We start from the raw sequence: 25,710 nt of genomic DNA on the forward strand, positions 1-25,710 counted from the left end.
TGTTCCCTGACCCTGGAGTATTTTGGGAAGCCTCACATTTCTGGTTCACTGGTGGGGATTCAGAGAATTTGAAGGCTCTTGAAAACAATTGGAAACACTGAAACAGTGAGGTTTTGATGGTTGCAAAATGAAATTTTAGAATTTTCATTTCTTATATAATTTTTTCCCCAAATGTATATAGGAAGAAAAATCAACATTTCCATTCTATGGCTCTCTTTAGTCTACACCATAATTGTTCCTCTATATGTTTTATATAGACAAGATAAACGCCTATCATTATGCCTTTAACACCTAGAAGCAGTTGTTCAAGCCCAGGTATGAGAACTTGTACATATAAAAAAAATCTGTCTTTCTGTGCTCTAGTCACTTCTGAAACAGGACATAACCAGTCAGCGCATTAAGGCACCCAAAACCTGAGAGAGATTACCTTAAAAAAATGTGTCTTAAGTCTCACCTTCATCAAACAATTTTTCACTTAATGCTACCTCTCTTCTGGGTCAATTATTGTGTGCAGATGGGTATGAACCTAATCTTCAGAATTTTTCATGAAAAGACAACAAATCTTTAAAGTCTCCTCTGCCTAGTGATCTCAATTTTAGGAATACCATGGATCTCACTATAGAAATTGTCTGATGAACTGCTATTGATTTTATAAGGTCTGCGGCAGGGTGGCTAATCTTTAGCTACTTGGAAATCACTTGACTCAGTCCTCCAGGACTTTGGTAGCTCTTACTGTCTCCTTTGGTGGGATTTGCATGCCAGGATGTAGGGAACACCCTCATAACCTTGTATTATCTTTTTGCAGTGAGGATGAGCCAGACATCAGTGTGGAGGAAGATGCATGGTGCCTCTCACTCCTCTTCCTCATGCAAAGTGAGTTGCTTCTTCCTCCTGAAGCCAGGAAGTCTCTGGAGGCAGTGTCACAGCAGAGACATTTCTCAGGCTTTGCCAAAGGTGTAGTACTATTTCCTCCAAATCACGTAGACTTTAATTAACATATTGCCTTTCTGCTAGTGCTGCCATTATTTGTACAGAAACGAATGTTGTATTCAAGCATCCATAGTACCTATATGCCCACCCAGGACTCTGTGAGGACTCTCCCAATCCTCTTATATAATAAACAGGCAAATTCCAAGATAGCAACCCCAAGAAGCACTGAAAATAGTGCTCGGCTTTCTTCTCCCAGCTGTGTATTAGTAACCACTCCTGTGAGCAAGGCACATCACTCTGGCCTGCTTTGCTCTCAAAACATCGAGGCACACAACAGCAAAAGTCACACCAGGCAGCCGGATTCTTACAGACATCCTGATGTCCATGTCTACCCAGCGGGAGCACTGGTCCCTCTTCAGCCGTTACAGAAGCATGATAAGGCAATTTAAAGTAGATTTTCTTATAGGGATGAACTAAGTTTGTATTAAGCACACCTTTGCTCTGTTTGGTGTGTCAGCAGTTTGTTGTGGTGATTATAATATTGTCCCCTTCACTTCCCTATTAAGCTGGTGTAACAGAGCCTTGATTATTGCAAGAAATGTCCTTTTGCTTGATGGTGTAATTAAGGCCAAGATTCATTGCTCGGTAGATTTGGCCTTTTCTGCCAGTGGCTGTGATTTGTACTGGTCGTGCTTTCCACTCCTTCTGATGTCCTGGTCCCATGAAAAGATACAGCCTGTAGCATTTAGAGAACCAAATTGGAACCTGCGTTTCCTATTGTGACGGTGTGCTTCCCCTGCCCCCGACCTTTATCTCCTGTAACCCTGCTTAGGTGATAACCACCAGCGGTGATTGTAATGGATGCATCTGGTCATGATGGCTGCATCAGCTCAAAGTGAATTCAGGAGACAGATAACAACACAATAGCCTAGGGCTATTGTGCAATGCGCCCACCGAAGAAACTAAAACCTGTGGTCGGCATGCAAATATGACTATGGGTCAATCATCTTATCCCCATAAATAGTGAGCAGCCCAAGAGCCCTTGGAGCTCTCCTGCACGGCAGCGGGCTGCACGCCAGGATCTCCCCTTGAGCAGGGACGCCTCTCAAGGTTACTCCTCGAGGTTGAGAGATTCCTTGCCACAACAGATCCTCGGTAAGTGACTAACAGCATGCTAAACTTTGAAATCTTAGCTAAGTGATATAAAGGATTGACTGCGCACATATAATCCTTTAGATATAAACCGTTGACCAAGTCTGGGACTAGGACTGGATCCAGCCGCACCTAGACTCGTCTCTGAGAAGGAGTTTAGAAAGCAAGGGGATCCTTCCGAACCTCATGACTCAACGGGAGGGTCTCCCTGACAGTTTTGTCTGACCCTGTCCTCTATGCAGTAAATAATCAAGTGTGCCTTGCCATCGAATCTTGTTAAAACACTGTCACATTGAACTTTGTTAACTCCCTATTCTGTATCAATAAACTATATTTTTACTTCTCTCTTACGAGTGAAGTGCACGCTCACTCCATCCGCGACACCTATATGCGAAAAAGAAAAAACCAAACACCCAGCTATTGCTTTTTCTTTGCAGGAGATAGGGGAATGGCCTTATAAACTGCACATCTTAACAGCCAGAAATCTCCTTTTTGCACACGTGCATTACGGAGGCACAGAGCCTAGCTGGGGGTGAAGGGCCATTCCCTGCCTCGTTTTACACTCTAGATGTGTTTCTGCTGTGGTCAGCGTGGTTTATGTGAATCCCAAAAGGGGATCTCAGCTCAGCCCCTGACCACGCAACACCACCCTGGTCCCCAGCTCTTGTCCTGTGAATATTCAGATGCTGTGGCAGTAAATACATTCCGAGTAATTCAGTAGATGGATGGTAGGCAGTAACCAAATTGCTGCAGTAATATGTATACTATTTTCAAAGCATTCTGAATGGTCTATTAGATGTAAAATTAGATTAGAGAGAGCAATTAAAAGGGTAAGAAAGAGTTCTACATTGTTGCTTTAAAACCAGAATTGACCACTTGAACAGTATGTATCGGCCACATCTCTTGCCTTTTATTGAGCCTAGAGGAATCTAAAAAATATTTCATTAGCATTAAACCTGATAGATTCTTTCCATTAAACAAAGTGAAGCAAGTATAATGCAACACAGCTAGTAGCATTGTAGCGGTGTGAATGCTAAAATATATAAGGTGCTTCAGCTGGGGTCCCATTGTGCCCAGTATTCATATTTTGAAAAGGTTTGGAAGCTTCTCATTAAAGATAATGAGAGTTGCCAGGTGTCCAGCAGCTCATGAAATGAAGGACCGAGTCCAAATTATTTCAGTTATATCTTGCAAATGGATTTCTGTTGTCTTTTACACAGATTTCCAGTAAATAAACTAATACTTATTAACCAGACCTCTGATACTAGGAGCCATTTGGCTGAATAAACGCAAAGATATTTTGAATAATACATTAAATATGACCATATTTACTATGAATACGCTATAATTTATATAGGGTAGAGTTAAGATCTTTTTAAGTTTACTGGATGAGAACTGCTTTTATCTCAGTATTAAAGGCTCTTAAACATAATTTCATCTGAGCATTTAATCTAAATTAGCTGTCTTCTGAGGTGATTACATTGCTTAATTTTTTTTTTCTTTCAACTGGACCATGCATTTCCCAGCAGCTTAGTTTGCTGATATTTGATTTGTGGTGATACAGATCATATACAAGCTGGCTTGTTGTTTTTAATGAACTGGATGTGTTGTATAATAGAATTGCTAGGTTTGTGTTAAATTACAGCTTTGGGACTCATTATTGTGAGATGTTATCTACTTTGAACTGGCTTATTTTATCACAAAGAACGAAATTGAATTTGCTTAAGATGGCAAATGCAGCAATGGATGGGTTGGTTGGTGAGTGTTTTGGGGTTCCCTGTTGACCTGATATATATTTTATCTGACCTAATTCACATTCTGCCCAGAAGATGCATACACCCACACATATGTCAAAGCCCATATAAAAAATCCTAAAGCAAACAACAAGCACAACATACTGTTGAATGGTTAAATGGTGTTCTTTAGCCATTGGTCTTTGACCATTTCAATTGTAAATTCATGAGATCCTTTCCTTAGGGCGTTTTGTTCCAATTTTCAGTAATGTGCATGCAGAAGCTAATGATGCATTTCTTCCTGCACATATTTAGCTTCTGCATGCAAATATTTCAGCACATACACTGAAGCAGTTATCAGACATTGAAGTTTAAGTGTGTGCAGCAGGATAAATTGTGTAAAAGCCAAAAAATTATGTTTCCTTTGATAATTGCAGGTTTGGACGATGAAGCCTCTGTGTGTCATTCTTGGCATTTCTTTTGCTTTGAAAAACATGTTGAGCTTTCAGCCTAATGTAATGATGATATATGGGAAAATTAAATAATTTTGCTTACTGAAATAATTTTAGCTGCTCTGTGGAACAACGTATAAAAACACTGCTGTGCATTGACAGAAACTATAGACACATGACAAACACTTCTTCTGCTCGAACAGTTTAAATCAATGAAAAAGGGGTTCATTTCAACGGTGATTTTAAGAAAGTGCTGAAGGAACGTAAATCGGTTATAAACTGGTGTGGCATATGCTTTCATTTGGCTTCTATTTAGCGGCCTGTTACAACAGTGCCAGCTTCTGTAAGTATGTTGGCCATATAATATGTTAATGTATAAGAAGTATGTTAAATATGAAGAAATTCTGCAGTGATGTAAGTTAGGAAGCGAGTCGCTGAGATGGCTCTTTCTGCCTCTAGCAGAGTCTAAAGCAGTGTAAGGAGTGGTACCCGAAAGGGGAGGACAGTGTTCAGCAAAGCAGGGGGAAGCAGGCTTTCCCCTGTGATACAGCTTCCCACCTCCGGCTTGCACCAGCCTGCAAGAGTGGTTCAGACGTGGAGTGTATTGCTCTAACGCTTCCCATAGGCAACAAACTCCCACTGTTAAGGGCAGGAACTTGGGCTCCTCTAGGAAGCCAGAGTAAAGGGAACCTGCACAGAGAAAGCGCCAGGAGCTGAGAAGCCCAGAGCCAGCAGCTCTCACGAGCCAGGAGCAGAGCCTGTCTGCTTCTCGCTCTGGCTTGGCCTGAGTCACAAGGCAGAAAAACACCCCCAAGAAAGTCTTTGGGGCTTTTGCTGCGCTGCAGAGGCAGCTGTCCCCAGAGCTCGCGTGTGGGTATGAATCCGGCCGGGTGACCCCAGCCCTCCCAGTGCAGGTGGGTCACTTTGGCACCTCCACATCCACTCCTGGCCTTCAGAGCCGGTGCATCCCCCTGGTCCTTCAGCACACCATACAGGACACCAGCACTTTGCAGTGATGCCCGTACTGGGTAGGAGCTGATGGTGTTCCCTTGGCCCACTCAACGCTGTCCATGCACATCTATCCAGAGCGCCTGTCCTGGCTTCTGGGAGCTCTGCTGTGGCAATTTCAATTTTTGTGTAGAGGTGTTGGAATCACTACAGTTAAAGTCAGGGTGTTATGATAAATGAAGGTTTATTGATAGCTATGAGGACTCAGATGTAAAATATCACATTAAAGGTTGTTCTTTGCAATGCAGCAGAACTACCCTCCCTCCAAAATAAAGCGAATAAGCAACAATAAATAATTTTCTTTCAGAGTGGGCTTAGTAATTCATTTTAAATGGTTCTTCTAAACTCTGTGATCCAGCATCACATGCCATAGAGGGGGAAGAAATACTAGCTATTTGCTCTCTGTGTTAATATTTAGGGTGGATTGTAATGCTGAAGATGATATTGAACTCTGTGCAGTTAATTTGCTTTTGTTGAAATAACCTTTAAATTATCCTTCCCTTAAACAGACTTTTTTTTTGCATACTGATGAGTACTCTGTCCCGTTCATATCCCATATGCTGTTTTATCTCCTTTCTCACTTCATCTTGGCCACCATTATTTAATATATAGGCTAGTATATACCACTTAACATGAATTTTTTCCTCACTGTGCTTTCCTGGCTTAAGAAAGTTCAATTTTTTGCATGGCCTTAGTTCTGGAGGCCTTGATTTACATTACAGTAACAGCTTTATGAAGTTGCTTTATAGTTTGCTTTATTGCAGAAAAATAGAACAGTTTTACTGATAGAATTTACTGTTCATTTTTTCCCAATTGTTTTTGGCATATGTTCATGTTTTGGCTTTTACATCACTGTTACTAGTAATTACCTTGCTTCCATTATTTTTCTTTAATAGAGGATGAATGAGCGTGTGGTATTTTTCTTTAGTAGAGTCTGAGAATATTTGAGGTATCTCTTATGATGGGGAGAATACTGTAGGCATGATTAATAGCATCATCATTGTAACATAATTTAGTTAGAAGGACTTATACAACTGATAAAGTGTCATGCACTTCTACTAAACTGCAATCTAAGTGAACTGTATTTCAGGTTTTTACATCCTCATTTCTGTCTTCTGTAAAGATATTACTGTAAGATTCATACAAGCATCTTTATAGTCTCACACCATAAGCAGTGAAAGTTAAATCAGTTCTTCCTGCATGAAACATAGTTTCTATAAAAAATGAGTAATTATAATTCTGAAAAAGGAATAAATTAGTTCACTAAATACATTCATTGCAGACTGAAGCTGTGACTAGATGAGATCTTTTCTAGAATGAAAAGAAATTTAGTTTAAAATAAAGAAATCTGTCCTTGAAAGATGAGAGAGAAATTAAGTATTTACAGCAGAGAATGCCTACAAAAACTTGCATTATAAGTAGTCCACGGACCTCACATATATAAATTAATCAGAGAAAATCAGTATACAAGTCAGAGACTAATAAAGGACCTTTTGTTGGTAATTAAAAACATCTCTGTCTTCTTGGCCAATTGACCAACTCACTCCTTGGGCCAGTTGAAATATTGCATTCTCATTTCACCTGTTTGTGTTTTTACATGAAATTATCCGTTTTGATGAACTATTTTCAAAACTTACATAAAAAGAAGATTTTTTCTTGGTTTTCACTGGTTATTATTTTTTCTGGTGGAGCATTTTGTTTAGCTAAACTTTCCATTTGAGCCTTGCATTTTGCGGGGATTTTCTATACTTAATTTCACCTTTCTTAATGGTTAAACCTACATAGCTGTTGAGCTCAGGCTGTCAGTCTAGCCTAAGCAGCTTGAGTATCCTCTAGCAATTGCTCTCCTGACCATACCCGGCAGGTGAGCATGCTGGCACGGGGCCCTGCCACGTACAGTGACATCGTCTCTTCCACCAGTAAAGGGAAGCAAGCTGCGCACTTGAGTCCCTTTCCAACTCCCACCTTCAGGGGCTCAAGATGAGCCCGGTACCACTTTTCCCCGTCTCCATCAGCTGGCACTTCTTATTTTCTTATCACCCCATTCTCTGTTACCAGTGTTGTCTAACTTACATCCTTTCCCCTTTTATGTTATCAGGCTGCTGCTTTGCCCTGCCTGGTATAGAGTCTGCTTGTTAAGAGTAAAATCATGCATCTTTTGAAATAACTCTGTAATCCTAAGATTGCAGAGCACGTTTCCCAGTCAGAGCAGTGGATCACCTTTTAGGAGTCAGGAGTATCGTTTCCAATTCCTCACTCAGTTGGTCATCTGCATTATTTTCCCTTTCCTTTTCTGTTCATGGTCTGCTGTATTTGCAGACACTAAACATTTCAGATGGAGTTGTTTTGCCCAGCATGTAGCACGGTGGGGCTTCAGTCTTCATGACAGCCTTTATAGGCAACAAAAATAGAATAGTAAATAGAGTCTCCACTAAATTATTGATTCTCATTACGGATTCTCATCTTGGCACTCCAAGCAGGGTGCTTGTCCAGAAATATTTATTGTGCATATTAATCAGGGAAGGATGAACAAAAAAGAAAAATAAAAGATCCATCACTTCAGTACTTCTTTTTATCTTACCTTTTATCTGGTTTGGTTCAGCTGGATAAACTGACAGCTCCCTCGTTTCTGTATGCTGACCTCTAAACAGGGGTGCACATATCTGGCTCCGCACTTCAGCCGGCAGAGCCGCAGAGGGAGAAATAATGATGCTTCATCTGTTCTTGCTGCTGCTTGTACACCTTTGGCAGTTTCCTTGGCTTTATGCTGAGTCCTTGTACTCTTTTATTTCCTGTGTTACCAAGGTGGAGAGCAGAGTAAGTAGGTATTTGGTAAGTACCTAGTTTTGACTTAACACATTGATTCACAGAAGCAGCACTGTGTAGACCCAAATACTCATGTAGGATATTATCTAATCTTTTTTTATACAGAAGAAGCTCTGTAAAAGCTATGGTTCGTACTATTTCATCAGCCTTCTACTGAAAAATGGAATGGGCTTAAAATTAAGATCCCCTTACATAATGGAAGTCATAATGAAGGGTATGGCTCATAAATTTCAATTGTTAAATTGTCTCAGTGGGAAAGGTGACTTGACATTCCCGTATTTTAAGGATTTAAAATCCACATTCAACAATAATGGTAGAGAGTTTAATTATCAGGTTATATTAAGACTTGAATACGAGGGACATTTCAACTCTTCTTTATGTGAGCCATAAGTCTTTGACAGAAGATTTCTCTCACCTCCCAAGACCCAGATTCTAAAGGTATTTTGTTGGGTGCCTGTTTGTAAAATATACACCTTATGGATGCACTTAGCCTAAAAAATCTGAACTGAGGCACGTAAAAAAGAAGACGAGAAACCCGGTTTAATAATTTTTTTAATGTTCACATTTACACAAAATAGTTTCCAGGAACACATTACACATAAAGCCTTTTGAGACTATTTAAGGAGGCCACTTAATGGCCATCAGGCAAAGTAACCAGGAGTGCTCCCGTCAGAGCAGGGGAACCTGCACCTTCCCACTCCAACATACAGCAACTCTTCGTGGTGTCTCGGAGCTCAGTATATTAGAGATGGGAACATCCATAAAGGAGCAAACGTTGCAGTTGCCTGTTATTCAACACAAAACCGTTGTGTTTTATATTTATCTGTGCTGTCTAAGATTGAAACTCCTACTATGGTAAAAAGTCCCTGTATGGCTCTTCCACTTTGGGGGATGGAGTCTGTGGGTTTCTCTAGGTTTGGAAAGCACTGATCACATCATGGGTGCTATTGTAATATAAATAAATAGTAATGACAATAATAATAGTGTAACATTGCAGAAAGTGATACTGTGTTTGTAACCACTGCTGAAACAAAGGTAGTGAATGATGACCATGTTTAGCCAGACTGCTGATGCAGGAATACAGAAACTGGAAAGATATCAACCAGCCTGATTTAAGACTTGGAGAGAGTACAGAACTGCGAGATTGATAGCACAGAAAGGAATCTTTTGGTTGAGGTCCATGGCCTGCATCAGAGCTTTTGGGATTGATAGCACACAGCACTATCAATCTCACAGCAGCAAATAGGACGACCATTCTCCATGAAGAATGGGCCATATTAAATACCCTGACATCCACTAGATTGAGAACTGAAGGAAGAGTACATGTTTGTAAAGATAATGCAGTGCTGATTCTTCATGTAGTTTTGTTTTGCAGCAAAAAAGCCTCAGTGGCTATTCTAAGCTCAGCTCCTGGAAGCTGCAAGTCATGCTGGAAATAATAATAATAAGCATAAAAATGCACAGAAGGTAGGGAATATGTAAGGGAGAGTGACTACTTTAAAAAAAAAAAAGTGCCAAAAATACAGCTTATTGTAAACAGAGCTTCTTGTGATCTGTTTACTATTTTCCATTTGTGTTTCATTGGATATTTTGAATGTTACATTTTCATGCTGCATCTTACGTTCATAAACAGGTGGCAAAAACTCTGCTTTGTTGTATCTTGTGCTTCGATTCTCCTTGCGTTATGAAGCTTGTGAACCTGAAAGCTAAGTCCAGTTTAGGTAGACGTGTCTTGCTTCAGGTCTATGGGATTAACTGCATGAATGGGCTTCCATTTATTATTTAATATTTTTATTTAATACAGCCATATATTCTCCTTCAAGAATCCTATCCTATATAACATTATTCCATGAGCAAAGTATAATTTACTCACTCTAACATTTGAAGGGATGTGGAAATCACTTTTTTTGGTGTGTGCACGCAGTTGCCTTAGCAAACATTGCTGCTTACAACACTACCAGATGCATTGCTACATGAACATAACTACCTCATGTGTGAAATGATTTGGATGGTAGCAATCCACATACAAAGCCATTAAAGGACACAACCTGAGCAGTAATAACTGTTGTTGCCTTCCAATGGTAGAGAAATGCATGAATAGTAGAAGATCACCCCTGAAATTTGGAGGTTATTTGCTCCTGTAAATCCTTACAATTTATTAATGTGTTTAGTTGCTCAGCATAAAATTAAAGAAGGAGTATCAAACCTTTGTCAAACAAAATGTTTGTTCAGAAGTCTGTGGAAAACTGACTTTTACCTAAATTTATCTTCTGTAGAGTCTGAAGGCAAATGGAAATGTTTATACTAAGCAAGGAGTAGCCAATTGCTCTTGCTGGAGGGAATTCCCAACTTTGAATAATGTCTTACTAGGTTTCAGTGTTCAATTGTGACATTATTTCTTTTTCCTTTTTATACTCAGGCTTTTTTACCTGGTTTTAGTAAGTAAAAAGTCTTATTTTAGAAGGCTACAGAATAACTTATATTATAGATGTGCTAGGCTTGACTTTGATGGCATGACTCTTCTCTTAAACCCTTTTGGAAGATAAGAGGGACTTAAAACATGGTGCACCTCAGTCAGGGAAAGTTCTCGTTTCCAGTGATTCAGGGCAGGGCTAAAATGAAAGGATGGTAAGCTGTAAAGACCATATCTTTTATCTGAGAAATCAGTATTTCCTGCATGAGTGATAAGCATTCTAGGTAATGCTAAATAAATTGATTTATTGTTCAGGCTTACTGTATTATCTATACTGAGTTTTGGCAGGAAAAGGTATTTTAAAAAGTATTCAATTTTAAATGTGTGTTTTTGTGAACATTTGAGTGAAAGTTATAGGCTTGCTTACTGTAATGTACTGACAAAACCACAAGTATAGTTAGATTTAATTTTAAGCATGCACATGCCCATGAAATACTTGTGAGTGTCTCTCTCAGGAAGAGCGCCTGGGGATGACTAACTGCTGGTTTAGCAGTTCAATAAGAAAAATAAACTGTTGCTCTCCTGGTCATTAAGGACGACATAGAGGTAATTGTGTTTAGATTCTTAGAAGACGTTTCATAATAGACCAAAAGGGATTTTGAAGCCAAAGGTGAAAACTAAAGTTAGCTGAAGTAGTTCTAGTGCTTGTGCGTCACAAATTCAGACTTCATAACAAATGTTTGAGCGAGACTTATGCTGAAACACAAATGTTATTTTAGTGTCAGATTGTGACAGATTGAAATAATAGACCTGTGCAGAGGAAGGCTGCAGTTGGCATCAGCAGAATATGCCCCTTAATTATAAGCGGAATCTCCAAGTAGTAATGCTAACATCAACTGAGTGCATAAAGAAAAAAATCCCATGTGTACAGTATAGCTCGTTTGGGAAGACATCTGGATTATGGGACCAACCAATGACAAATGAAATTCAGTCCAGGTAAATGAATAAACAATAAAAACAAAAGCTATTCATAAACTAGAAAATGTGCTGATATCTAGACAAATAAAGCAATCTGGGTATTTCTGCATTAAAATAATCCCTAAAGTATTCATCCCAATGTGTACTGGCAATGAAAAACAAATCAAGTAGTGGAGTGAATTGAATTACTAGTCCTATGCAGTATAAATCAAAAGGAGATCCAAGCATTTTTATTGCTCCATATGGTGGAGTTGGCCATTATCTAGAGTACTGTTTATAATACTACTCACACCAAAGTAGGAAAGTTATAATTGCTAGAGAAGGTGGATCACAAAACAACCCGGAACAAGAAAAGCATTAATCTAATCATTAACAGAGAAAAATAGAATGACCATTCAGGTTAACAACAGCAAAAGGGAAAAGAGTAAAGAAGAATTGAATTAATTCTAGGATCTTCTGGTTAGCGAAGGAAATTTGAGACTGAAAACAGATGAGGAAAATGGAAAACCAAGAGGATGTTTTGGCAAAATTCCGCATTCAAACAAAATGCACATTTTGTTATTCCAGTATGCGGTAAGCCAAATGGGGGTGGCATTACCTGGAGTTCTCATGCATGCCCGAAACACATCAAAGATGGGGATACTTATTGTATGAGGCTGTGAGCTGGATGCTAGGCAGCAACATATGAGTGTAGTGTTGACTTCAACATGAGTGTTATTAGAGAGCTGATACTCTTCAGATCTCAAACACCAACAGTGATACTGCAAGAGTTATGAATGAACGAAATTAGGACAGGGTAATTTGTGAAATTGGCACTGATTATGTCTTTTATATAAAATTCTGCTTCTGCCTCTTGGATTTCTTCATAGCATTACCCAACTTTACACCATATGTTTGCACGGTCCTAGAAATTAGAGGTGGTTGAACGTGGTTCTACCAAAAATAGTGATGGGTGTTGAGATGGATCTGCTCCCTGCTCCAGCTTTCCTTGCTTGTAATTCTGGAGGTCACTGGGCTGCTAATAGTAAAGAAGGCAACTTAGTAAATAGCTGAAAAGGCCAACACAGAAAGGGTTAAGGGCAAAGGAAGTCACCCTGCTAAATACCATCTGGTAGGGACAAACCTGGGTAGCTGCTGGAGAGGTTAGTTGTGGCTGTCAAGCCAGTTAGGCAGCTTAGAGTGTGTAAACAGAAGAGTGGTTTAAAAAGGACTGGTGCTCCCTCGCAAAGTCAATTAGGTGCATAGAGACCCTGCCAGTACCACCATAAAGCCTTGTTGTCCCACGGCAGTCTTGGTAGAAAGGTGCTCAGGCAGCTGGCCTGTGAGAGCGGGTGAAGCTAACAGGAATGAGGGTAAGGCTACAGACGGATGGAGCAGGCCTTGTGGTCTGACTGTTCTGCAGTCTGCTTTGGTAAGCCTATCTCACAGGCATGGCCATCAGCTTCGCGCTGGTGCCACTGGTTGTGTAGTAAACCGTACAGAGTACTTTAAGACCCATTCTTCTACTTTTAAACTGGCAGGTGGCCTCTTCCTTAAAAAAATTTTCAGGCATCCACTGTTTTGTTTTTTTCTGTTTTAGCTTTTTTTAGCCCTCCCAAGGGAGGGCTGGGTGATATACCTTGCTGATGGTAACCTGCCTCAGGACTGCTGAGTTTGCCTTTTTGAAGTTATAACCTCAGATTTAAGAACTTGTGGACTAAAATAGCTCATCAAAGTATGCAGATGGGAAAGAGATTACCCTTCCTTTCCACTACGTGGAATGAATTGAAATTTGTGGAGTCTCCAGTTATTGAGTTTTCTTTTTTATGGAAGCATTTGGCTTATATACGTCTGTTAGAACTAGAATGAATTTTAAACATGTTTCCACTGAGCATAATTAAACATATTAGAGCCTTGATGAATTGTATTGTCCTATGCCAAACTGAAGACTGCAAGGAATAAAAGGAATTAAAATGGATGTCAGAGTGAAACAAAGTTAACATTGAACACCTCCATTAAGATCAATAAAAAATTTGTTGTTGTTCAGTGTATTTAACAATGTTCTGGAGACGTAAAATGAAATGTCTCATTGTTGGTTAAAATTAAAACATTGAAATGCTGCTAGGAGATCACAGGCAATATAGGTACCTGAGAATATATCACAATTCTAGCAGCAACCAGATAATTAAACCTTTGTCTCAAGTGCGAAACCTCTTGCATACAATACGATACTGGAACTTGTGTAGGTGAAATGACAAATGGAAGCAGATATTTTAATTCCTTATTTTTAGACACTTTGCTAAAGAAACCAACATTAAAGCTCAATTCAGTGTACTGCTTTTTATTCCCCAAACTAATATCTGTTGTTTTTTGCATCAATAAACACATTAATCAAAAGGAGGAAAATAGAAAACATTATTCAATGATCCAATAAAATTCTATAGTATGAAGCTAGTAATGAATAAAAATTGATAGATGAATGAGAACAACGATATCAGATAAAAAACGTAGCCTTCCAATACACTGCTTATGGTGTTTGAACGAGTTTCAGAATTTAAGTATGAAAGATTATTCTAACCTATCCTATTTTTAAGGGTCCTCTGAGCTCTTACCATATAAATTTATAGCATAGTACTTAATATTGAATGGTTCTATACTTTTTTTCTGATGTGAGGGGGAACCCCTAATTAAAACAACGCACCATACATCTGCGAGAAGTATGTGAATTTTTCCTCACCTTTGTTAAAGATTCTAGGGTTCCTTTTGCAGCACAACATAACCCAAATTATCATATTACATGTTATTTCTCATTGTAAAGGTGTTACTGTCCTCTTCCACTTCTTCTCATGTACCTTGCTCACTTGATTTTGATGCCTGTTCTCCTTATGTATTTTCATTCCACATAAACTCAGAAGTTATTAACAGGAGTTTTTGATTTTTGGGGAGCAATTTGCCAAACTTTTTTGTTTGCCTAAACAGCTTCAAATTTTAATGAAAATGGAATTACAACAAGAAACCAGAATGCTTCTGATTTAAAACAAATGCAATTAGTATCTGATTTGCACTTCTTTTTCAGAAAAAGATTGATGCTAACTGCATGTTGTCAAGCTGTGCAACAGGCTTGGCTGTTACTGTGCTAGAAGTGTGTGCTTCCTTAGGCTTGTATCTAGGTGGTTTTCTATGTGTCCACCTGTCTGCTATTAGACAATAATATTTTAGTCCCATCCTCTGGGAAAAAAAAGGCTGATGCAGTCATACAGTTTCAGTGCACACCTGCTAACAACTTTTGAACATGTTGTCCAACCAAATCTGACAAAGAAATCAGTGATTGCTCCTAGATGTTTTGTGAACATAGGCGGCTAAGTAAAGAAGAGAGACCCAGTCATTCTGAAAAGGCGTTTGTCTATAGGACATTGAAATGCTTACACAGGATCATATAACTGTCTGAGTTACAAGAAGACTTTCTGAGTAAATCCAAAAGAAAAACCCACATGTGGTCAGGCTTTCTTAGTTCTGATGACAATGATGCATTTTTGTACATAGAGTATTATATTGGCTTGTTTTTGGCATTTACATGCACATCTAAGAATATGCAATCTTTATATTCAGACAAACAAAAAAGACATCGTGGTGTGCTAGGCAGGATAAAATCTGTCCTATAAGACACAGTCATAAACTAAAATTTATTTTCCATGTTCTGAGTTAAAATAACAAAAAACCCTTTTTTAAATCAAATCGTCTCACTTTGCTTTAAATTAAAGATACTGATCCAGTTCCTCCAGCTTCTGTAAAATCTGACACCCCGTGCCCTTTAAATAGATTATTTTAAATTATGACAAGTATTTGGTAAAGATGAATTTTTAGACTATTGGAGTGTTAGATCTTTTGGTAGATTTTGTCACTAACACATGTTCTCCTAAAACTATACTAATCCTGAAAAGCTGATGCAATGAATTTACACTTCCTAGAAAAATCAAATGGAAAGTTTCTGTTTTTGGTGTAACTCCATTGACTTCCATGGATTTTCTGTTGATTTATGTGAGTATGAATGAAATAAGAGAGGACCCAGCAGACTATGTTGTAGTTTACACAAAAAGGATTTATTGCAAGGACTCATCAAAAGAATTTTTCAACATAATTTATAGAACTGTTTACTGACTATAGCTGACCTTCAGAATTGCTATTAAATAGTCACTCTAAGGACTGCTCTGTATATTTAACTAAAACCTCAGTTTAGAAAGGTTGCCAGTCCATTTCTACTTAGTGTCTGTTTTCCTCCCAGTTTCAATGGAAGACAAAAATTAATAGCTAGAAAATACACATCTTTTCCACTTAGAATTGACATCAAGAAGTCCCATCATTTTTGATGAATAGTCTTATTTCATGACTCTAAATGTCCACAAGAATCAACGTGCTGGACTAGGCAATATTTTCTTCTTTCCTGTTTCCATGATGTGTCCCCGTAATCACCATGTCTCTGAGAATTTGTCCTGACTACATTTATTGAAGTATATTAGATACTGTTAGTTTGTGTACCACCTGTGTGACTGAGGTCCACACCTTCTTGTGTGTGCTAGAGTAGAATACCTTCCCTGCAATTTTATTAGGAAAAAAGTTTCCTTTAACCATATTCTAGTCAGAATATGATACTGCCGTGCTTTTGTAAAGTAGAAACACCCTTTGAAAAAAACACTAGAACGTGTTAGTTAATCCTTTTCAATGATGTATTTTTACAGCCTAATCAAGATAAACCCCAGGAGGGAAAGAGAGGTTTGTGAGATGGATCTGTGCCCCGTGTGGTTTTTCAAATGGATTACAAGTCCATTTTATTAACAGAGTGCAGTGTAGTACGAAATAAACCTAAAAGCATACGGTTTTGCCCTGCCGGAGAGCCATAGGTTGAAGTTCTGCTGTGATTTTCCCAGTCCAAACCTCCCTCTGCCAGGAAGCTTCAACAGTGTTGGACCAACAGCCGGACCTCACTGCTCATGTTGTTTTGAGGCTACAGCAGTGGCAGTGAGTTGGATGGGACAGTGGTGCCAAAGTGACTGAGCCAAGCTGGTTATCCACGGCTGGAGAGGGTGAGGGTGGGAGTGCTTCCCTGGAGGTGGCACATGGTTTTGGGTGGACTTGAGTCTTTGCAGACTGGTAGGGGAACATCCCCTACGCTGTGCTGTGAGAGGGCAGGATGCAAAGTGGTACGTACGGTCTGCATGGCAAGAGCCCACCCCAGGCAGAGCACGGGCACCGTGCCGTGCTGCTGGAGTCACCTTGCTTCCCAGCAAGGACAATCTGATCCTGCATCTGCTGCCAAAGGGTTGGCCAGGCATGGCCTTACATGCCTCTGGGCAAAGAGAAATGACATTGCCCATGTGCCACTTCCACACTATGGCCAGCATATAGGTGCAGCTGGGGTGGTTGGTTTTTAGGCAGCATTTGCAGCTCTGGTGGCCATTTTCTGTCTCAAGCTCATGTGGTTATTTGGTATTCTTCAAGTCCGCCTCTGTGATCACTGTGGATAGTCCTTGGGTGGGGTGTGCCAGTTATTTGTAAATTAAATTTTATTAGGGTAAAATTTTCATGCGCTTTCTTCCCCGTTAATAGAATGGCTTTCTCTCTTGAAGAAAAAAAACAGAGTTTGATCTCAAGACCTGCAAGTGCATCTGCAAGCTAAAGGTAAGTTCTATTTGATCTGCCAGGGTCCTGGGACTATTTCTGGCTCTCAGCCTTTTTCTTGAGCCTCTGCTCTTTTCCCCACAGCTGCCAGGGCCATGAGGGAAAGGTTTTGCTTTCTCTAAAGTGAAGTGCCGTAGCACGGCTCCCACAAAAGGCAGCCAACACCATCTTCTACCCAGACCAGGGGAATGCTGATGCGGATAATGCGGATATCCGTTCAAGCTGTTCAAAACATTCTTAAACATGTTGCAAACCGAGTCCAAGATTTTCTCACATGCACCACATAAAATACCCCACGTAGTTCCCTGGATTTCTGTTGTATTTCTTAATACTTCCTCCAAGAGCTTCAAAAACGTTTTAAATTAAGTCAGTTGCAGCTGCTCTGTCAGGAATTCACTAAGCACTGCAGCCACTGAAGCAATTAAAAAAATTGCACAGAAGGTAATTAAAAGCCTTACTGGTTCTTGCTATTAGACTGACATTTTAAATGCCTCTAGATGTTTTATTGTGCCAATAACCTATTTCCCTAGTCTCAAAGAGAAATACAACTGACATCAGTAATTTACTAAAGTATTCTACAGGTATCATAACGTTCCAACTGGAAATCTATATTAAATCACTGTGGTTTTCTGTTCTGCGCAGTCCTTGCCGCACAGCTTAATGAAACAGTGGTTATTTGTTAATGGGTATTAGGGCTTAGTCTCTTATTCTCATTCCCTATAGTGAGCTGTGTAATATTTGTATTACTTGTACACAAAGAGATGCCTTCTGGTTATCATGAGCATGTGGGCTGGAGGGAGTCAGGCAGAGATTGTCCCTCTGTACAACAACAGAGCAGAAGTCCTGGTTTATTGTACAGGGCAATGCAAGTGGCCTTTCTCTGCCGCGATGAGCTTTACTAATGAGTAGGGCTGTAGAGTATGTGACTGGCTGCTGTCCACAAGGTCTGCAAGGACATAGCTGGGTTTCTCCGTGCATCTCTGTCCTCAAGTCCTGTGTTTGCAGACAGGCAATAGAAGGAGGTCCCTCCTGGAGACTTGAGTCAGTCCCCACAGCTAGAAAAGTTAGGCTGCCTTGGTGTATCCCTTCCCAAACTCCATGTGCGCCCAGAAAGGAAAACTGGCAGGATGTTTGCTAGCTTTCAATTCAAGGTCCAAGCAGAGACTTTAAAAGGATGCAGGGAAAATATTTTATTATAACATTTTCCCCCCTGATAGCCTCAAAATGTGAACGTGCTAATCCAATGACTTTCCAGTGTGCAAATGAACTACTATTATTCATCCCTGATAGGAAGTTATAGGAAAACCTCATGACAGAGAGGAAGATAACTGGAGGTTGCTTCAAGTTTTTCCCCTTGATTTCTTTTGTAGATCCCACTGGAACATAAAATCAAACCAGATTTCAAGTATATTACACTTAGCTGTACAGCATACAGAAGTAAGACTATACCAAACTGCGTTGTTATAGATGGTATGATGTCTTAAAGTTTGACAGAAATTATTCTGATGCGTAAGCACAAGGAACAGCATTAATGCTGAGCTTTCAACTTTTATTCCAATTTTCCTCTCCTGGGTCACCTTAACACTATGTAAACAGGGGTATTTTGGAAGGGATTTCAGCAATAAACAAACCCACACATATTTCTGTGACCTGTGAGAAAGCCTACACGGGCTAGCTTACATTGACCTCTGTGGTGTCTTTTGAATCATATCCTGCTGATCAACGCTACATGTCTCTACAGTTTGCATCAACAAGAATGTAAAATGGCAAAACTCTCTTGGCACTAATCTCTGAAGCCATGTCTAATTCTCTTTTTTAATGAGGCATTGAATTATTCCATACAGTGAGATGCCTGTCAGTTTGCAGCATAGCTCCGTGCACGCTGTTATGCCACCAGAGATAAACAATCAGTAGGACTGATCAGGCAGGCAATCAGTTAAACAAATCTGAGTAGAAAAAAAATTTGCACATGCACTGCTGAGGATGAAATAGATATTTTGATAAAGTTGCATAATGAAAATATGTGATGTGTGAATACAGTGACTGGCAGTAACTAATTAATAGAGAGTTCGCTTTTGCATAAATGATTTATTTTCAAGAGTTGCAATGGGAGGAAGATCTAGGGATCAGAACATGGAGATCCATGGTCAGTTCCCCCATTTTGCCACAGAGTTAGCCTTCAGTCGTTTAGTTTCTCCTCTGTGTAGCAGCTCCTCTCCTCCATTATAGAAACAAAAATAATGGTGCAAGGTACACCTCCTTAGGGCAAGGGTGGCCCTTCTTTTCAAGGGGAAAAGGCAGGGAATAAGTTATGTACTTCGGTGAGAAACATAGGGCAGGCAGCTATGGTGCTGGCCATCTTCAAGGCTGGACACCTGTGAATGCGGCCAGGTGCAGCTGTAAGCAAGAGTCAGCAGCCACATCATTGCGGTTATGTGACACTCATTAACTGGTTATGTAGCATATAAAATTTTCAGGGGAAAATGGTGTCCACGTAGTAAGCATTCTTAAAAGAAGACACACCACAAACCACAACCCGACTATATCCTCCCGACCCCTGCCGCTTAGCCGTCCTACCATACTTGCCATCGTACCTGTGAGCACCACAACAAAATAGTTAGTAGATGCTTACTCATTCCCCTAGGAAATGGTTCGAGTATTCCCAGTAATATCTGCATTGCTGTTTAATAATCTTTGTCATGATCTCACAGCATTAAGCCAGTAGTGATTCAAGCTCTTTGGTCACTCAAACCTGCTCTGTTGTTCATTAAGTCAATGGGTTTCTATTGAGTTTGAAGGGCATCAAATAATCAAATCAGGCATTTTATCATCTGGTTTTGCCGCATCTGGTTTTACTGTCACTATTTAAGCCCAAGTGATGGATATATTGATTTCTGCATTTACCTACATCCTAGCCAACACATCATTTCCTTTGGATTTATTTATGCTCAAAGGAGTTCTCAGCTGCTTTACAGAATCTTTTTTTTTAAACTCATCTGTCACAAAAAATCTCACCATATATCAAGATTTCATTAAAAAATTATCCTTGTCCTCTACTTGGGGTAGAGTGTATTGAGTGTCTTTTTAAAAAGACAGGGCTACCAAAACCCTGTGAAACTGGACTCCCATGCTCTGTCATCTTTGTGTATAGGAAAAATCACCCTGAGAAACAGTGATTCCTTTTGAGCTTCATACCATGAAAGAGTAGCACATCTGAAGAAGTCACTGTCCAGCTGTTTGTAACGGCTCTTGTTGCCAGAAGTTATCTCCCCTTCAGCCTGCTGGCTGAGCTGCTTGTGGGATTTCTCCAAATGAATCATTTAGCATGGGCAGCTTCAATAATAACAGGTTCTCATCAACCAGGTGGGGCAACACAGTTGGATCCAGCAGAGGACGCATGCCCACAGCGTAAGGGAGTATGGTTTTACAGGGAGCAGAATCCAAAGCTCTTGAAACAGGTTTCTCTGTCCAACGTGAAAGTCTGGTGTAAAGTCTGAAGCTCTAAAGCTTAAAAAAGATTTTAATTCGGAAACATATAGATGGTTAAGTTTAACTGAGTAATAGTCTAAGAGTGTTTGGGTGGGAAACCTGGCTGTTTAGGCGGAATTGTAAAGTTGTGAGCTAATTCACTGACATGCAGTGTAATTTGTGATTAAGGTTATCTGCAATATCTAACCTTTTAGTATATGCCAGCTGCATAATGACTGTCAGTTTTCTCTCCTCAGATATTACATTGCAGAAGGTTCTATCTGACCATAAGAAGCTATTTAATAAGACTCTAATGGGAAATGACCAGTATCTGAGTATTACAGATCAAAAGTGACAATGCTAATTGACTGCAGAGGTATCTACATGAAGAGGGACCAGAAAAATCATTTAAGTCTAAATGAAATTGGACTGATTTGATATTTGAAAAAGCATTACATACCTCTTGTGTTTGGCAGTGTGAATTAATTGCTCCCTGTGTCAGGCAGAACTGGTTTCTATGTAGCAATAGGCTAAGATTGGTCGGGAGTGAAGAATATTAACTTGGGGGGTTTAGAAATACATATTAGTTTACTAAAATTGGAATTATATGGGAAGGTTTGTATCGTACATAATTTTTATGGTGAGGAATGAAATGATATTTTATATATGTAGAAATCAAATTCTAAAAGACTTTTAATGATTTGATTGTGTGGGGTTGTGATCGCTAGTAAAACAAATGGGGAGCACAACTACATTTCTGCTCTGAAGATGCAAATTTAATTACCTTTTTTCTCTAGTTTTTCAGAAAGAATTTTGAAAATAAATAGAACAGGGAAATAGAAAATCACATCTATATTTTAGGAGGAGTAATTGGTAGGAATTATAACAATAGGAAAATAATCATACATGACATGTTTATCTCAAAAATGACTGAAAATCATTAGGTGTCAGATAAATGCATGTGCTTAATTTCTATACAGTTTGCTGTGCACAAATCTTTACTTTCAGCCAAAGAGGTTGCAGTATAAATTAATTTCCCTATGTGATTTTTTACAGGTCTAAGAACACAGACACATAGCATTGATTCCAAGTAACATGCTATGTGCACAGAAAATGCAACATTTTCATAACTAGATGCATAAAAAGTTTTTGGAAAATAAACATTAGACATCCTTTAAAAGTCCCAAGATACTGAGAAAAATTCTCTTCTAGCATGGCTCTATGTGCTTCAAAATATGATGGGAAGATACAGAAAAGGCTTAGAGGTTCAATACATGCTGCCACTGTGCCCCCCTGCTCCAAAATCTAATCAAGTTCACTTCAGGAAAAGAGAAATATCTGTGTATTACAGCAGCACTTAAGCCACCTTGCCATATTTTATTTTATTTTATTTTACTTTATTTTATTTTATATAAAAATGAGTGTTTCAGTTCTCTGTGCTTTTTTTTAAAACCTACATGAATGCAGAGAAAACTGCCAATGAATTCAGTACAGAATTCAGTGAGTTAATACAGAAAACAGTTATGTATGTGCTTAAATTCAGTATGTGAGCAATTCTGTTGAAGTTGGAGGAACATGTGGCATGGTTCAGACTAAATGGATCCATAAGTCTTTGCAAAATCATCTGCTTAGTGTCCCTGGTGGAAGATAAAAAAGGAAAGAAGCACGGTAATTTTACAGGAATATGCACTGAAATATGCCCTGATTTTCACTGACCCTGCTGTATCCCCAGCTCATACCTAGGAATGTATGCAATGTACTCTGTGGAACATTCTGCCAATGCTAGGAAGGAAATAAAGATGAGAAATAAAAAAAAAAAAAATTCTAAATTCTTTGAAATATTGTAATTGTGTTATTGTACAATTTTCAGATTAAGGTTCAGGTAACTTATTTTTAAGGTAATGTTTTTTGTGTTCTGCTTATATAATGCATAGGATTAAAGCAAAATTAAGACTGTTCAGAATACAGGTTACATTTACTTTTATACAAGAATTGATAGACCATTCATAGAGCTACTGCAATGTAGAATAATAATCCACAATTACTTACACAGTATGGCGTTGGGAAACATCTCAAAATAATCAGCATGAAAGTGAACCATAGAATGTGTTGAACTTAAATATATGGCCTAATTCTCCCTTTGTGTTCCCTTTTAGGCCAATATAGCTATTGCAATATAAATAAAACCACAAAAATAATTTCACTGATTTCAGTGCAGCTGGTCCTTAGATAAGTGAAAATGTTTGGACTTTCATACCGTGGTCTTTGGTTTGAAATAAAATGTACAGTGTTTTTCTTGCCTTTGATTTTTTATAATTAAAAATGAATCAGTACAGTGCTAAAGAAAAAAAGTTTGTGAATATTTATATAAATACTGTAACTTTGGTTAAATTTGATCATAATGGCCTTTGAGGTCTTTCTGTTCCACAAACTCAAAGCTTTTTGAAGCTGGTCTGCATAATTCAGTCAAATATAGATATAGTATAGCTTCATATTTATATTTGTTATTCAACATCCATATTTGAACTCCTATCTTTGCATTCAGCTCACTAGTAATTTGGCTTAGCACTCTTGAGGCTTAAATATCAAACCCCAGTGTCGGCCTTCTCATAAGTAATCTATAAACTGCCACTTGCTCGTTCTTGATGTTGGGAGGAATATTTTTGAAACCTGGCTAGATTAACAAGTAATTGGATTGATTCATACACGTTCTGAAAAGGTCAGAATTGACCACATTTTATTACAGAGTAACGTACCGATTGACTGGTGGCTAACTTGGCGAATAAAGTCATTTGGTTTTCTCTCTACAAGTACTCTGTGGCTATCATACAGTTGCTTTACCCTGTCCTTTAATCCTGGCTTGCCTCTGAATGAAACGGTAAATTCTGTTTCTTATGACATTTGATGGTGAGCAGGAGTATGCAGAGGTTCTGCAGGACAAAATTTGAGACCCTCATCTGTACAGTCTGCTTTATTGGGCCAGCTTTAGGATCCAAACACAAGTTTATATCAAAACAAGCATTTCCTCTGCTGTACAAGCTCACCTGCTCTTTGCTGGGCTAGGTGCTGTGCTTCTTGCACAGCTGGACATCAGTTGGGAAAGTCTGCTCCTCTCTGTGCAAATTACACCTAGATAATCCCGTAGCTGAATATCGGAGATGACCTCTTTCTCTTTCTCAGCTTAAAGCAGAGATAAGAGGTTGTTTCATGTCTTTTTATGCTTTTATGTTAGCACAAGATATAATTGTAGACAGAAACAAGAATACATTAGCACAAGAGCGAGATCCATATGAAAGTGCAAGACATGGTTCCTTGAAATGATCTTTATTAAACATTGTAGAGATTTTAAAAATATGCTAGCAGAAGTCCTGTAATATTTTACTTTCAAGACTTTTAGCCAGTTTTAAAAGTAATCTCTTAAACTAAATGTAAAGCAGAGATGATATTTTATATTTGTCCCTCATAACATAGTAGAGGGGCAAGGAGAGAATGAATATAAGGTAAGAAAGGCTGCTTGTTCTGAAGATCACCACTATGGAGAGGAATGTGTGTCTGCACAGATTTGCACGAATAGCTCCAGCAGACAGCATACAGATAAATCATTTTTAATACCACAAGACACAGCAAAAAATAGTTCTGCTATTTTTTTTTGTTTTTCTTCCTCAGTTTATATAGGAAAAATGCACATATCCATTAAAAAAATATGGTTTACTTTTTATTTTTTTAACATCGATATTGGGCCAGAATAATTTTTAACCTAACTGTAGAATCCATCACTGTCGATAGATATAAGAATGGCTTCAATTTTTTTTTTTCCTTCCAACAACTTACCATTTTGACATGTAAAGAAGAGTCATTTTGTAAAATTCTAAACTTTTACAAAGGTAAGAAATGGCAAAATAATAACAACATTTGTCTTCTGTCAAGAAATATTGACATGGTATTACTACAGCAAAATTGCTTTGTGTTGTGAAGTGTGTCTCATAGATAAATCAGATTTGAGACTTTTTTAAGCTAACTAAATTGTACTTTAGTACTGATATATATAAGAATATCAAGACACATGATATTGATTTTTTTTTTTTTTTTTTTTTTTTTTTTTTACAAAAGTGGGATAAGAGCACTTCAGTTTGCAAAAAACATTTCCTGCTCTTTATCTGCCTTCCCTATTTTACACTTCACTCTAATGGGATTCGATATGTCAATAAGCGGACAGTGCATGCTGCAGCCTCATATATAAACAAGCAGAGGTGAGGTAATTTATATACAGATTTATGGAAAGATGCCTTTTCCTTGTCAGATTAAATAGATATCATTCCAGCATTTTAGGATAAGTACATTTATATTTCCACATAATTAAAATGTGGGTGAGACAAAGCCAAAATGGCTTTGTAAAATCTGTATAGGCATATGATGTTTATCAGACTCTGTGCTGAATACTTCTGCATTAGTTGTACGGCTTGGTGAAGGACTTGCAGAAGATTTGGAAAGTGCTACTCCTCCTGGTCATGCTTTACTGAGAGTTGTTAAGCTGACATCTGGCTGAGCATCTTCTTGCTTCAGGGCATCCTCCATGCCATCATAGGAGGTGCTAGGCCACTTTGCCAAATGCATGGCTTGAACTGGTTTCTTCATGCCTTGCTCTGCAGAACACCAATGGCTTTCCCCCATGAACTTGAAAGGAACAGCAGCAAACAATTAGCACTTCTTCAATACTAGAAAATATCCATCTGCTCTTGGCACAACTGTTTGTCAACATATAAATAGCTACGCTACCAGCAAATGGAGCAATTTTCTGCATCTGGCTCCTTTCCTCCCTATGCAAGTGGCATTTGCAGTTCAGTAAAAGGAATTAATATATTCACAAAAATGTCAGTTCTTGCCACATTACTTTAAAAGGAATAATTTCAGCATATAAACAGAAACATGGAGATTCCCTGAAATTTTTTTGTCTTGTTTTTTGGCGCTGGAGTACACTTGCATACTCAAAGAGGGGCAAAGAACATATCTGATGGGCTGTGTTTAATTTTGCATTGTGTAATTAGTTACCTGCTGGAGTTTCTCACAGCTTTTCCATTTGCTTGTATAGGGGCTA

General features: G+C 38.8%; 1 long non-coding RNA gene across 1 annotated transcript; it reads left to right on the plus strand.

Moving 5' to 3' along the window:
• The first annotated feature begins 915 nt into the window (after positions 1-915).
• LOC140657388 (uncharacterized) lies at positions 916-24,783 on the plus strand. Its single transcript, XR_012044312.1, has 3 exons — positions 916-954; positions 17,076-17,147; positions 24,726-24,783. It is a non-coding gene; the product is annotated as an uncharacterized lncRNA (long non-coding RNA).
• Positions 24,784-25,710: the final 927 nt, after the last annotated feature.

Source organism: Ciconia boyciana, chromosome 10, assembly GCF_034638445.1.
Source record: "Ciconia boyciana chromosome 10, ASM3463844v1, whole genome shotgun sequence".
Lineage (NCBI taxonomy): Eukaryota > Metazoa > Chordata > Aves > Ciconiiformes > Ciconiidae > Ciconia > Ciconia boyciana.